The sequence below is a fragment of the Triturus cristatus genome, chromosome 1_2, assembly GCF_964204655.1.
Source record: "Triturus cristatus chromosome 1_2, aTriCri1.1, whole genome shotgun sequence".
In the NCBI taxonomy this organism is placed as follows: Eukaryota; Metazoa; Chordata; class Amphibia; order Caudata; family Salamandridae; genus Triturus; species Triturus cristatus.
Genome location: NC_140580.1, coordinates 54,576,787 through 54,591,264, shown reverse-complemented (window position 1 = coordinate 54,591,264; position 14,478 = coordinate 54,576,787).

The following is a 14,478-nucleotide window of genomic DNA, read 5'->3' as shown; positions in this document are numbered from 1 at the left end:
GGTGATAGAAAGTGGGAATTTCCGGTGCTTCGCACAAAATAAATTTGTAATCTGTGTCTCTTAGAATCCCTTTGTCATGCCATTTTTTCAAGATCGCATGAAAATCAATTATACTTTGCTCATATATTGACCGAGTAACAATGTTGTAGCACTCTTTATCTGAGAGTTGTCTCCATGCTTCCTTTTGATATTGCTTCCTGTCCATCAGTACGATACACATATATCAGGAGCGGCCCATGCAGGTAAGAACGGTGGGTGAGGTGGGGGTGGGGGAATCCATGAGGGAAAATAACGAGGGAAAATGAAATAAATAAGTAATGTTCCCTGGTCGTCTGTCGAGCTCCACCCCACCACCCTTGCCTCCACTTTTGTACAAGATATTTGTAAGTACAGAAACTTTACAACATGATAGTTATAGTTTATAACTTAAGCCACTGCTGTAATACTGTATTACATAATGTACTGGACGCTATGTATTAATATAGTACTTATTACCATCACAGAAACATTACAATAAGTTATTTCTCGAAGGACTGGGCAACAGTATTCCTTTGGGACTGCAGGAATGCAGAAGCACCTGCACGCCATGCATGCCACCCAATCGGTGCATGCCAAGAGGAGGTGCAACCTGGACTTACAAGAACTGGGCTAACAAACGTCTGGTGCTTCTGCCAGCACATCACCTGCTGCGGTACCCTCAACATCTGGCATTCAGAGGTAACCAACATCACATATTTCCACCTCTGCTCGCCTGACCATTCCACCAGCTGGCTTCCAGGTTCCTGTGAACTGGCTTCATCAGTGATGGAATATCATTGAGCCATATGCGGGTACAGAAACGTACTGTCTCTACTGCCACACAGTGTTTATGGCAGGGGAGAGTTATTTGAATATTCATCGTGAGCTGGTTCTTGCTCACCGCAGTCTTCCCCAGAACCCATAGTTTTTTGTTTTTTTTTGTAGTTTGTGTTGGTCATCTTGACCAACAGGACGTTCCCCAGAAAAAAAGAACAAAAAAAAAAAAGAACAAAAGAATAAAACAAATACTTCTTCTTAGAACTATTTTCTAAGCCATTTAAATTAAGCGAAGTGTGCTATTGTTAAATTTTTATTTACAGGTACTGACAGTAGGTGGATGGAATTATAGAGTGAACGAGAAGGCAAATAATTGGTAAGTCTCAATAAAAAAAGAATCATAATAATAAATACTGTATCAGCAAAGGAAACCTCCATAATACATTTCCTAGTGCTCTGTATTTAAACAGTGTACTTATAATATTTGTTATATTTTCCCTCCTGAACCATATTCTGACCAGAAACTGATTTTTAACTTTACATGCATTTCCTATTATTATTAACCTTCTCCTTTTTCCATCGTCCAATTTGTGGTCTTCAAGATGTGGTTAGGTTTTCTCTCCAACCTTTTGAGTACATTTTCATTTAAATGTGTTAAAGGTAATGCTATCAAGGCATCATGGTAACTTTGGGTGTGACTGTCACAAAAAATATTGAAGAAAATCAACAATAGTATTACTAAAGAGTACACTGTGGAATAAAGTAAAGTTGTAAGGTAGATGTAACATTGTTTTATTAATAAATATAATGTCACTTTTTTCTAATGTACCTTAAATGCCGATAAGCACTGATATAATTCCCATAACAAATGAACGCATCCCAACAACTAAGTATGTCTCTAGTGGTCTGTATAAGTCCAGCTATAATACTGTAAAACAGCACCCAAATAAGAGTGGCTAATAATGATATACTACAGGTAAAGTGTCATAGAGTGGAGTGGCATGTCGTTGAGTGCCGTACAGTGGAGCAGAGTGGTGTAGTGTGGAGGGGCATACAACGGAGTAGAATGTGGCATTCAGTGCAGTGTTATAGAGTAAAGAGGAGTGGCGTGTTATAGATTGTTTTATCGAGTACTGTGGCATTAAATGCAGTATTATGGAGGAGAAAGGAGTGGTGTGTTATGGAGTGGCATATCATAAATTGTCTTACAGTGGAGCAGCGTAGAGTGGAGGGTTGTAGAGTGGAAAGGCATGTTTTATCGTTGAGTGGATTGGCATGTCGTACAGTGCACTATTTTGTCACACAGTGGAGTGGTGGAAGTGTTGTAGAGTGGAGTAAAGTGGAGTAAAGTGTGATAGAATGGAGTGGCATGTCACAGAGTGGTGTGGCATGTCATTGAGGAGAATGGAATGGCTCACAGTAGAGTAAATTCTTATAGAGTGGAGTGGCATCTTTTACAGTGGAATGGAGTGGCATATTGTAGACTGGAGTAGAGTGCAGGCGCATATAGTGGAGTAGAAATGTTGCAGAGATGAGTGGTGTGTTGTAAAGTGGAGTGGCGTGTGAGAAATTGGTGTGTTGTACATTGTCTTACAATGAAGTATCATCAAGTGGAGTAACGTTGCGTAGAGTGGAGTGGCATGCCATACAGCAGAGTGGAGTGGTGTATAGTAAAGTGGAGTAAAGTGTCTTAGGGGGGAGTGGCGCGTCATACAATGCAATAAAGGGGTATGTTGTAGACTGGAGTACTGTGCATAGAAAGGAGGAGCTTATATATAGTGGAGTACAATGATGTACAGAGGAATACAGTGGCATGTGTAGACTATATTGGTGTATCGTAAGTGGAGTGATGTGTCAGAAATTGGCATGTTGTTGGGTTTCTTACAGTGATAAGGAGTAGAGTGGAGTGGCGTAGAGTGGAGTGACATGTCGTAGAGAGTAGTGCCATGTCAGAGATTGAATTGGAGCATTCTATAGTGGATTAAAGCGTCATACAGTGAATTAGCATGTCGTACAGGGGGATTCTGTGGAGTGGAGTAGAGTGGCGTGTCGTGGAGTGTAGGGCTCTGTCGTAAAATGGAGTGTTGTTTCCGGTATATAATTATTTCTTTAACATTTCATTAGGTGCAACGGTACTTTGTAGATAGTTTCACAAAAGTACAGGAGTACTCCATTATCTTTCCAAGAAATATTTAAATCAATAAAACTACTTTTCCCTACCTCACAGAGTTTGCTAAACTGCCTCATTTTGTCTTCTACAATAAAACAATATTTAATAATAATATAGATAAATATTATGCAATCCCTATTTTTGAAACATCCAAATGTTATTTCTAAGAAAACATATTTTTGGATACTTTTGTCATGTGACTCCAGTTTAAATTGTAGGGTAATTTTTAAGAAACCACCCACTACTTTTTAGTAATGAATGTGCTTGGGCTATGTTACCAGCCCAATGTAATACAAGTTAACAGTCTAGCCCTTTCTAGTCCTTTTAAGAATCAATGGGCTTTAGTTGTATGTTTGTGCTATGTCACAAGCTCACTGTCATATTGAACCAACCAGTATGCTTCGTTCAGAAATATAGTTAATTACTAAAAATAGCATTGGGCAGTGTTGTAAAGTATTCTCTAGAAATTTCACTTTACTACAAAAAGTACCTGCTGCTTGAAGGTATTTGATTGTGCTGAAAGAGAATGCTTAATGTGTGGATAACATATTTTTGGGGGCAAAAGAATATGCGAAAAGAGGAGGAATATAGCTTAATCTATTTATACAAAAAAATGGAAATCACATGGGTAAGTAAAAAATGTTTAAGGAGGAATAACATCCTACCTCTAATTTCATCAGTTCAGAATTGTGAGCATCACCATGTTATGATTATTCATTTTAGAGGCAATGAAATTTGGTTACCTCACAAGTGTAACTTGAAATTGACATGAGAGCAACTTTTGCATCTTTAACTTCTTTATTTCCTGAAACCCATTTTGTCTATTTAAATATTTGTCAAAGGATACAATATAAATACTCTGTAGAAAATGCTGCAAAGTATGGAAAAACTGCAGCCATATCAACAAAACGGTGTCTGCATTCCTAAAAGATCAAAACCTGTCCGCCGTGTATCATCTCAAAATTAGTGTTTCATATAGTACCCTTTATCATGCTGATCGATTCCACTTCACATCTGGCAATGAAATTATCATTAACAGCATGCACCAGCTCCTACTAGAACATATACTCCAAATAATTACTTATAATAAAAGGCTCTTTTACAAACCAACCTAACAGGAGCATTAATGTATATTAATAACTATGTGTTTATGTTTTTAAAAATACTTTTGCAGTACCGTGGTACTCTCTAGAGTCCCACACAGCTGTACCGCAGTACTCTACAAATTTGAAAGGACACATTAATATATCTCACAACGCTTTTACTGCACACATGTCAACTACAATAACCTCTGTACAGTTACAATTAAAAGCCTAAACCTGTTCATAAATGCTCACTTATGATATCTATTCCACAACACAGTAAAACTGCTGTATTAAACAACATGACTGCCAGGAGGGTTTTCAGAAGTCCTCATTAGCCACATTATCTCTGGTCATCGCTATGTACCAAGGTTGTACCATGATATCACGATGGCCAATACATATAGCTATAAAATACCATATAACTGAGATTTAATTAAGTTTTTTGCTGGCATTTTTTGCGCTATGCGAAATAAACATGGCTAACAAAAACTTCACCTAATGCCATGAAACTTTCAGTCCTCCCAAATTGAAATGGGGTACCAGATCTGGAGACATTTGGCAAATGGGTGCAAAGTTATTAAGGTACAAACAAAAAAAATTACAAAATCATATCTCTCATATTAAATAGATAGATAGATAGATAGATAGATAGATAGATAGATAGATAGATAGATAGATAGATAGATAGATAGATAGATAGATAGATAGATAGATAGATAGATAGATAGATTTCCCTTATAATTTGCATTTTCATTTATATGTGTATGGTGTTGTTCGGCCTTCATATTGAATGTGTATTACTGGTAGACTATGATTAGTGTTAATGCAATTAACATGTGTGAATTTCATATCTTACCGATTATTGATCTGTATTCTACTACAAGTACCCCTTCCCCACTCCTTTCCCTCCCTACCCTTTTATTCCAACTCTTTTCATCGTATATATACCTAAGTGTTATTACTGTCATTTTTTACATAATTGCATCCTCAAAGTTTTGTCCTCTGTGTATACTGCTTTGTTCTAACAAAAACTTTTTTACAGGAATGAATGCTAGATAATTTGCAAGCACTGACAACTATCTATGATCATTCCCAGGACACCAACAAACCCTAGGATACTAGCACACAAATAAGGCAAAATGCACATAAACTGAAAACCTTAACTCTTAGATAGTTCTCATACCTCCAAAATCCACTTATACATATCACACAATATCAAAATATCCAGATTGCACATTGTTAGGCAATTCTAAATTTCCAGTAGGTTCATCTAGGAAGCCACAATAAACCCAATATTTGAATACATTTGACTATAAGTTTATGGCCAGGATCACACCTGCAATAAAACTGAAAATATGACAAGCAGCAGTGGGAGACACTGATACAAACCTCCTACAACATCTATACTAAGAAAACAGTAACAGTCCATAGTCTCCAGTAGGAAAAAGATAATGCAGTAATAGAAGCAACATCTAGTTTCACAGCAAGACTGGCATTAAAGGATCCCAAGGATCATAGAGTCAGGGGGATGCCCCACTTGACTTTAGTGGGTATCTGAACCAGGTGGAAGGAGGATGGAGAGTTAGCACAACACATAGATCCTGGCAACAAGTTACTAGTAAACTATTCTGTTTCACAAAAGCCTAGAGATGTATTTTCTTGAAGCTGCTGAAAAGTCTCTCCTGGTCTTACCCATCACTCCTAGGCTTCCAGCGGAGGCTCCTGGTACTGTACTTTCACGCCAGCCAGAACTCTCACAGAGTCCAGTGCAATGCGCTCCCAACTGGGAAGCTGATTCACCCACCCTGAATTTAGTTACTCTTCATCTTTTAGGGTCCCTGCAATGGCATAACAATAACCCCTGAAGCCCCTGCAGTGCAGAGGGCCCGAACTCTATTGCGCCTCCTGCGGCAATGTGCACTGCGGCGCCAGAGAGGTCCTGACTGGGTACGGAGCATGGAGTGGCCCCTTCTATGTACTTTGCAGGGGCCCCCCTCAAGTTTTGTTACGCCACTGGGTCCCTGGGATGTACAGAGACAGGCCAAATGAGTCTCTGAAACAACTTTCTGTCCGTGGGTACAAGCAGAGAGCAAGTCACACCTCTGTCCTCAGGTAGGCAGCAAACAAACGTCTTGGTGATTTCTTCTGGTCTGCCCCAAATTCCAGGAGTTTATTGATGAGCTGGTGGGGGGTTGCCATTTTTATCCGATGCACAGACCTGTGAATAAAGACTTACTAAGGCCCAGTTCCTGCAAAATTCCTACCAAAATTCAGCCACTTTTTCAGCACTTTGTGTCCTCCTTTATCATAGGGCCTCCCATTCAAGTTATCTGAAGTGAAGTTCTCCTCTCAGTAACTCCAAGTCCTGTCCCAGCATTTGGGAAATGAGAAACCATCCCCTCTTCTTGATCAGATTTCCCTTCCACTGACAGAAGAGATAAATGTCTCAGAGGCTTGTATGTGTGAAAAGCAGGACTCCGCGTTATTCCTTTGTGATGCCGTATGTCCCTGTCCCACCCGAATGGCTCATCCCAGCTAAGTGTTCAGAAATAGTGCCATTAACAGGTTCTTGGCTGCAGAAGTTGCTGTATGGAATCCTCGCAGGATACCTCTTCACATCTAATTTGGATGCTAATCACTGCAAATGGAGAGAAGAAAAAACAAGCAGAACTGGTTTAATATTGGTAACCCTAGGAGGCACACAGTATGACTTTTACAAGTTACCTTTTCACTACAGAAATCAAAAATTTACCATCACTACTGCGCTCGATGTCGATAACTTCACATGAATAACTTTTTTTTTTTTTACTTTGAGTTTATTGAAACCACAAAGATATGACAGCAAATAACCATAATATATGATAAGAAATAAGAATACTGGTTACAATAAACATTGCATCCTAGAAGAAAAGAAAAATAAGGAAAGGGAAAGAGGGGGGGGGAGATAGGAACAATATAAATCTGGTTTAAAAAATGCGAAGCAAAATGAAACAGTAAGAAGAAAGCATTGCATGTAATAAAAACATCAAAAGAAAAGGGTATACTATATGTAATCATATGAATATAATATGCAGAACAGCAATAATTACTCAGTAAAAAGACAACGATACAAAATCATGGCGGTTTACGGACATCATCTGATGTTCTCACAATGGTATTAGTGGAATTATTTGAGGAGGCCGTGGCAGATAAATATGTTGTGAAAGGTAGCCAAAGCAAATCCTGTTTAATTACTAAGGATACAGGGGTAACATAGTTAGTGTCTAGTCTATGATGGAAACAGAGGGCATTCCACCAGGCTCGACAAGTAACTTTATCCGCCTGTTTCCAATTGGAAGTAATTAAATGCAGGGCTATAGCAAGTAGCAAATCAATGAGTTGAGAATGAGATGGGGAGTTAGGCCAAGAAGGGGATAGAGAACCTAGAAAAACATTAGGGAGGGAAAAGGAAATGTTAGTATTAAATATTTTATTAATTTGTGACCAAACTAGATGCCAAAATTTGTCTATATTGGGGCATTCAAATAACATGTGTTTTAAATCAGCCTTTAAGCCTGGACAGGACCAGCATGATGATGGGGTAGTAGGGGAGAAGGAAGCTAACGTTGCAGGCGAAAATAATAAACGGTGATATACAAAATAAAGGGTTTGAGTGGTATTGGCCGCCCGTGAAGTTTTGTGAATCTTTAGCCATAGTTTGTCCCATAGAGAGACAGACCAACATTGTGAGAGATCTTTTTCCTATGCCAATTCAGTCTTTGTTTTGCACCGCACCGAAGAAGATAATAGACATTTGTAAAAGGAAGATGCAGAAGGGGAGTTATTCATTAAAGGAAATAATGTAGAATATGTGCTAGGAATATCAGGAGAAGGTGGAAGTATCGAAAGATAATGAGAAAGAGAAGGAAGCAAAAGATCATATTGTTTCTTGGAAGAATTAGAAAGAGCAAAGTTAGATTTAAGATCTGAAAAAGATAAGGGTTTATTATGAGATAAGAGTTGAGAAATCCAGGCCAGCCCTTTGGAATGCCACGATTTCCAATAGAAAGTCCGATTTTTAATGCATAACAATTTATTATGCCAAATGGGTTGTTGAGAAAGTGAAACAAGCGAAGGATAGGAAGAGGGTAGAAGGGGAGATAATCGTTTATGTGTATGCGAAATGACGGAATGACGTAAAAAAGAGGTGTTAGCGGTGAAAGCAAGGGATTCTAGAAAGCCAAAGGGGAAGTAAAGAATTTTTCCATGCATATCCAAATCGGGGGGTATGTAGAAGAATCAGAGGAAAGCCATTGAGAGGCTTGTTTTAAAGAAAATGCATAATGATAAGATTTGAAGTCAGGAAATTTAAGTCCGCCATTTGATTTATCTTTTTTAAGAGTGGATAAAGCTATGCGAGAGGGCTTGCTCTTCCAAAGGAATTTTGATAAGATGCTATCAATTCTTTTAAAATAATAGTCCGGGATATGAATAGGAATCATTGAAAGAGAATATAAAATAATGGGAGCAAGCATCATCTTAATAGAGTCTAATCTACCCCACCAGGAGAGAAAAAGGGGGTGCCATTTAGTAATTGAGTCACTAAGTTTCTTAGTGAGATAATTAAAATTCTGTTTCGACGTTTCCGAAATAGTAGGGGAAAACCATAAACCTAAATATTTTAATTTTAAGGGTTGCCAAGAAAAGCCAGTGTGAGAAAAATAATGTTTGAGGCACAAAATATTAAGGGGAAGAACTTCACACTTATCTTGATTTAGGCGATATCCCGAAATCTTTGAAAACGCATCCACCTGAGAAAGGAAAGGGGAAAGAGAAGTATCAGGATTGGAACAATATAAAAGAATATCATCTGCATAAACAGACATTTTGACTTGATGGGAGCCTAGCTGGAAGCCTGTAATCTGAGCATCCTGTCTAATTTTAGTAAGAAATGGTTCCAACGCAACTACAAATAAGAGAGGAGATAAAGGACAACCCTGACGAACACCTCTAGAAAGAGAGAAATAATCAGAAACTTTACCATTAGCAAAAATAGATGCTTTGGGACCAGAATACAACAGAGAAATCAATGAGATCAATTTGGGAGGGAACACTATCCATTTCAAGGCATGGAACATAAAATCCCAACCTATCCTATCAAAAGCCTTTTCAGCATCTAAAGCTATGGCAGGGAGCGGGTAATCTATGGAAGAGGCCTTACTAAGAATATTAAAAAAGACTCTAGAGTTGTCAGAAGATAAACAACCCTTTACGAAGCCTGACTGCTCCGGTCCAAGAAGTTCAGGCAAAACAGGATCAATACGTAAAGCAAGAATTTTAGCAAACATTTTGTAGTCTGTATTAACTAAAGATATAGGGCGATAGTTTTTACAAAAAGAAGGGTCCTTTCCTTCCTTAGGAATTAAACAAATCATAGCATCTTGAAAAGTGCCTAGAGACAATCCATTCTCAGTAAAGAAATTGAATAAAAGAAGAAGTTGGGGGAGAAGAAGCTTGGAAAAATGATCATAAAATTCAATGGTGAAGCCGTCGGGGCCAGGTGTTTTACCTCGACGTAAAACCGACACAGCATGAGTAATCTCCGCCAATGTGACATCTATCTGCAACGGTTCAAAATCAATATGTTGTGAGGGAGGAGGACTAATGGATTGAAAATAAGAAGACAAATCCGAGGTAAGAGGTCGGGTTTCCGGAGTGTAAAGAGTTTTATAAAAGGACAAAAATTCAGACAAGATATCTTCATCTTTAAGAAGAATATCTCCATTAGAATTGGTCAGGGAATTTATCCGAACTCGATCCTTACGGGCTTTAAGATAATTAGCCAGTAATTTCCCCATTTTGTTCAGACCTCCATAGTAACGAGCACTACTCTTTAGTAGATAGGAGGAGGCTACCTCCGTGGAGAATTTGTTAAAAGCAATCTTAGCAGTAATAAGGTCTTTCAAAGAAGTTTCAGAACAGGAATGATAATAGGCATATTCTAGTTTTTTTATTTGGGCAAGTAATTGAGCCGAACGTTTCTCAGAACTCTTTTTCTTCTGAGAGACGAAATTAATAATGAAGCCCCTTGCGGCTGCCTTGAAGGAGTCCCAAATCATAGCGGGAGAGGAATCAGGACTTGTATTTATGGTGAAGAATTCTGAAGCGAAAGAACTGAATTGGCTGGAAAAGTTAGGATCTATGAGCAATGAATTATTAAATCGCCAACGTCCAGCAGACGAAGTGTAAGGAATTAGATCAAAATCAACAAAAACCGGGGCGTGGTCCGAAATTAAAATGGAACCAATATCAGAGTGGAGAACATGTTGCGTCAGGGCTTACTAAAGAAGAGGTAGTCAATACGAGACTGTGATTTGTGTGGGAGTGAGAAGAAGCTATACTCTCGTAAGTCAGGGTGACACAGTCTCCAGACATCAACCAAAGGTTTCTGGTGAATGACAGAGTTAAATTGTGAGTGCATTTTATGAGGTATAAAACTAACTGGGGAATTCCTATCCAAAATGGGATCACATATTTGATTACAATCACCACCAAAAATAATATAATCATCATCAAGTGAGAGTAATTTAGCAGAAATCTGTAACCAAAAAGTATTGTCAACAGAAACTGGAGCATAAACATTAAAGAAAACTAATGGTATCTTATCAATAAGTAACTTGACAATAATCCAACGGCCATCAGAGTCAATTTCTTCAGACATAAGAGAGACATCAAACTTTTTATGGGATAGGATGAGAACACCATTGCCGACCCAACTCTTCTTTAATTTAGTTGCTTCAGTATCAGATAAATGGGTTTCTTGAAGGAAAGCAACATCAGTTTTTAATCGAGCTAGATGGGATAATACTCGCTGTCTTTTAATAGGATGATTCAAACCTTTAATATTCCATGTGATGACTCTGAACTCAACTTCACATGAAGCACATCATGAAACCATAGACATACAATGCAATAAACAATTGTAAGAAGAGAATCAGTAGATGACTGAGAGTTAATAAACAGATCAATAAAAAGGTAAGGAAGGAAAAAAGTGAAAACAGTAAAATGTATAAAATCAATACGGAGAGAGCATAGAGAGCAGAAAATATGGATTCGGGAACACTTAGATAAAATGGAGATAGGAAAAAGTAGAAAGAATACCAAAGGAACAGAACAAAATATTAAAAAGAGGCGGAATTCGAATGCATTTGAAGAAGAGAAAGACGAAATAGAAAGAGTAAGTAAAAGAAAGAGAAGCAAAAAGAAAAAGACAACAGAAAGGATGGATATACAAAAGGTAAACTTACCTACATAGGGAGCAACCAAGCAAAGACAGGGAGGAGGGTGGAACCACATGAGGTGGACGACGCACCAGGGATCAGCGAAGCGGAAGGTATCATAGGAATAGGGAGCCTGTGACGACAGAGTTGAATCAGCATTAGAAAATTTGTACATAAAAACATTAATCAGGTAACTGAGGAACATGAAAAGACAAAATCTAAAAAAGGGGAAGCACAACAAAAACATCTGCAAAAAAGAAACCATCAACAATTTACCAAACATTTGAATGGAAGAGATAACAAATTCAGACAATTTGCAAGTGAGGAAACCATATGGAAGAGTCAAAGAGCAGAAGTCGAACCAGAAGAATCCATAGTGGCCGGCTTGCAAGAATTAATAAAACTTTGCAAACGCACAGGATGCTCATATGCAATGGTTTTGTTATTATATGTGACTTTAAATAGGCACGGATGGAAAAGACCATATCTAGCTCCAATGGAGCGCAAGTCTTCACGCATGTTCAAAAAGGCTTTGCGCCTGTTAGCAGTGGCTTTAGCATAGTCCTGCGCAAAGAATAGTGATGAACCAGACCATGTAACGTTAGGAGATGCTCTAACTGCTGAGAGAACCTTGAAGAGATCTGTGTACTCGAGAAAGTATATGATGACTCCTCTAGGTCGTGAGGCAGGCGTAGAATGAGCTGGAGGGCGGCCCAGTCTATGTGCACGCTGAATGTTGAGAATCGTTCCTTCTGGCATATGAAGCAGCTTAGGGAGGAATGACTTGAAAAACGCAAGAGAGTCTGTCCCTTTAAGACCTTCTCCCAGGCCATAAATGCGTAGGTTATTGAGCCTACTTCGATTTTCCAAGTCCTCAACTTGCTTTTGAAGCGTAGAAACTTGAGAATGGAGATAAGAAACAGTAACACTGGTTTCTTTAAAAGAGGACATATTGTGCTCCACTGACGAGACCCTAGCCTCCAGTTGAGACCAATTGTCCATAAGAACTTGTAGCTTAGTGTTTGTTTCTTCCATAAATGGTCGAAGAGCTCTAATCTCTTCCAACAGTAACTCCATTGATACCGGTGAAGTCGATTTAGGTGGTGATGGAGGATCTTTCTTTAGGCGTTTAGTGTTGGATTTTCCTGAAGCGGTGGACGAGGGCTCCATTGTTGCAGTGAAATTGAGAGCTAAGGAGTTTTCTAATTTAGAAAGTTCTGAGAAAATCTTCGAATTTTTTATAAAAATGCATTTTGGTTTGGAGAAAGAAGAATGTGATGTCTTTGTTCTACCCATAAAACTCTGTTAGCACAATCCGAGCCCGTAATAGTGTACTAGTATTCAGACACAACGAGCCGGCACCAAGTGCAAAGAGGTATGACAAGGTAAAACAGGGAAGACTCCGTTCGTTAAAAACAAACACACTTGTTCATAATCTATCTCCGTGCCCTTTGCGAAACAAAAATATGACTCATATAAAAGTAAACCAAAAAGCTGAAAAATCTGTCAAAAAGGGGTTATGCCACATTCAATTACGTCAGCATATGAAAATAGAAGAACACGAAACTGAATGAAGTGCGTCAGCAGGTAAGTATGAGGGGTAACTCAGTAGCAGCCTCCGTGGAAAATCATATTAATGGCAGTGGAAAACAAAATCACCACAGTGTGGGAATAGTGCATCTCATAGACAGGCTGTGAAAAGCGAAAAAGTCCCCATAGAAATTTGCTGAGGGAGGTGCTGAAAATGTAAAGCTTCACAATGCCCCAGGTCTCCTTATAGAAGTGGCTGCCACATAGCAGGGGGAGAAGAAATGGCATAAAATGAGCAAAGAGAAAGAGCACAATGTATTTGCATTGTTTGGCAGATGTTTTCCGTCGCTGTGAGGGAAACGCGCGTTCGCGCGATAAAATTCAAAATGGCGGCCACATCTGAAACGGCGCCGCTTGAGCCTTTCGCTCAGGGAAAAGAAAGAGATTTTACCGGAAAAAGAGGTCGGCGAGGGCTCCAAAATATGCCTGAAGTATTCAGAACGGCATGGATGTTCTCCGAGAATCGGCAGCCGTCCTTGGAACGCCAAACCTTCCGTACGGGTCCCGGAGCTTCACCCAGGCGCCGCCATCCACTCAGGCGCCAAGCCACGCCCCCCCCACATGAATAACTTTTAACCAGCATTCTCCTAGCTCCAGTTGAGAAAGTAAACTTTTCTTCATATCAGGCCTCTCTTTTAAAAATTGCTTTTCGACCATTTCTGTGACAAACAACATCTGGTAGTTGTTCGATGTAGGGACATGGGTTTCTAAAATATTTAGAATTTTCCAATTCAAAACAATAGTCACCTAAGCCTTTGGGTTTGTAAGGCACACTTAAGGTGATTAACCTACTTTATAAAGTAGCTTTTTCAACATGGAAGAGTACTTTTCTCTGAAAGTTTTTTTAACTGCGGCTAGCCAGGTCACAACAATGTCCATGAAGCCACCCATTATAAAACAGAAATGTAGGTGGTGTAAATCAGTTCACAAGTGACATTTAACGTCCACACCCCTGTAGCATTTCCTGATGCAACTTACAATTTGAAAGTAAATTAAACTAAAACAGTATCACCAATTGTTTTTGTGGGGTGGGATGAATTCTCACTCAATTCAGTCCTGTACGAAGCTCCCACTGGTTCCCATTTCAAAGGAATGTATCCCAGTACCCCATATGACCAATCATGGAAAAGATAGGTGATATATTATATCCATAGTAGATTTCATGTTTGATAATCATCCAATCTATAAAATCTAAGGGGCTGGTTTACTAATATTTCATGCAACGCAACTCAGCAAGGCAACTTGCTGCGTTGTATTGTGTGAAAGGGAAGCAGTTGAAGTGTGCCAAATCTAATGAGATATGGTGCACATCTGCTCTCTCCTGGCCCTGGCGCACTGTGTGCTGCCTAGTGGCAGCGCATGCACCCTTGCATCATGCTGGAAGGGTGCCTGCTTTACAGGCAGGATTATTTCTGTACAGGAAGACATACCTTTCTGCACAAAAACAATCCTACGAAGACATTTCCTGTTTCCAAGCATGATGTAGAATACATCATGCAAAGAAAAAGTAACGAGGAAAGCTAAAAATATTTCACCTCATTATGCCTCTCTGTCGTAGGTGCACCATTTTGATGCAATC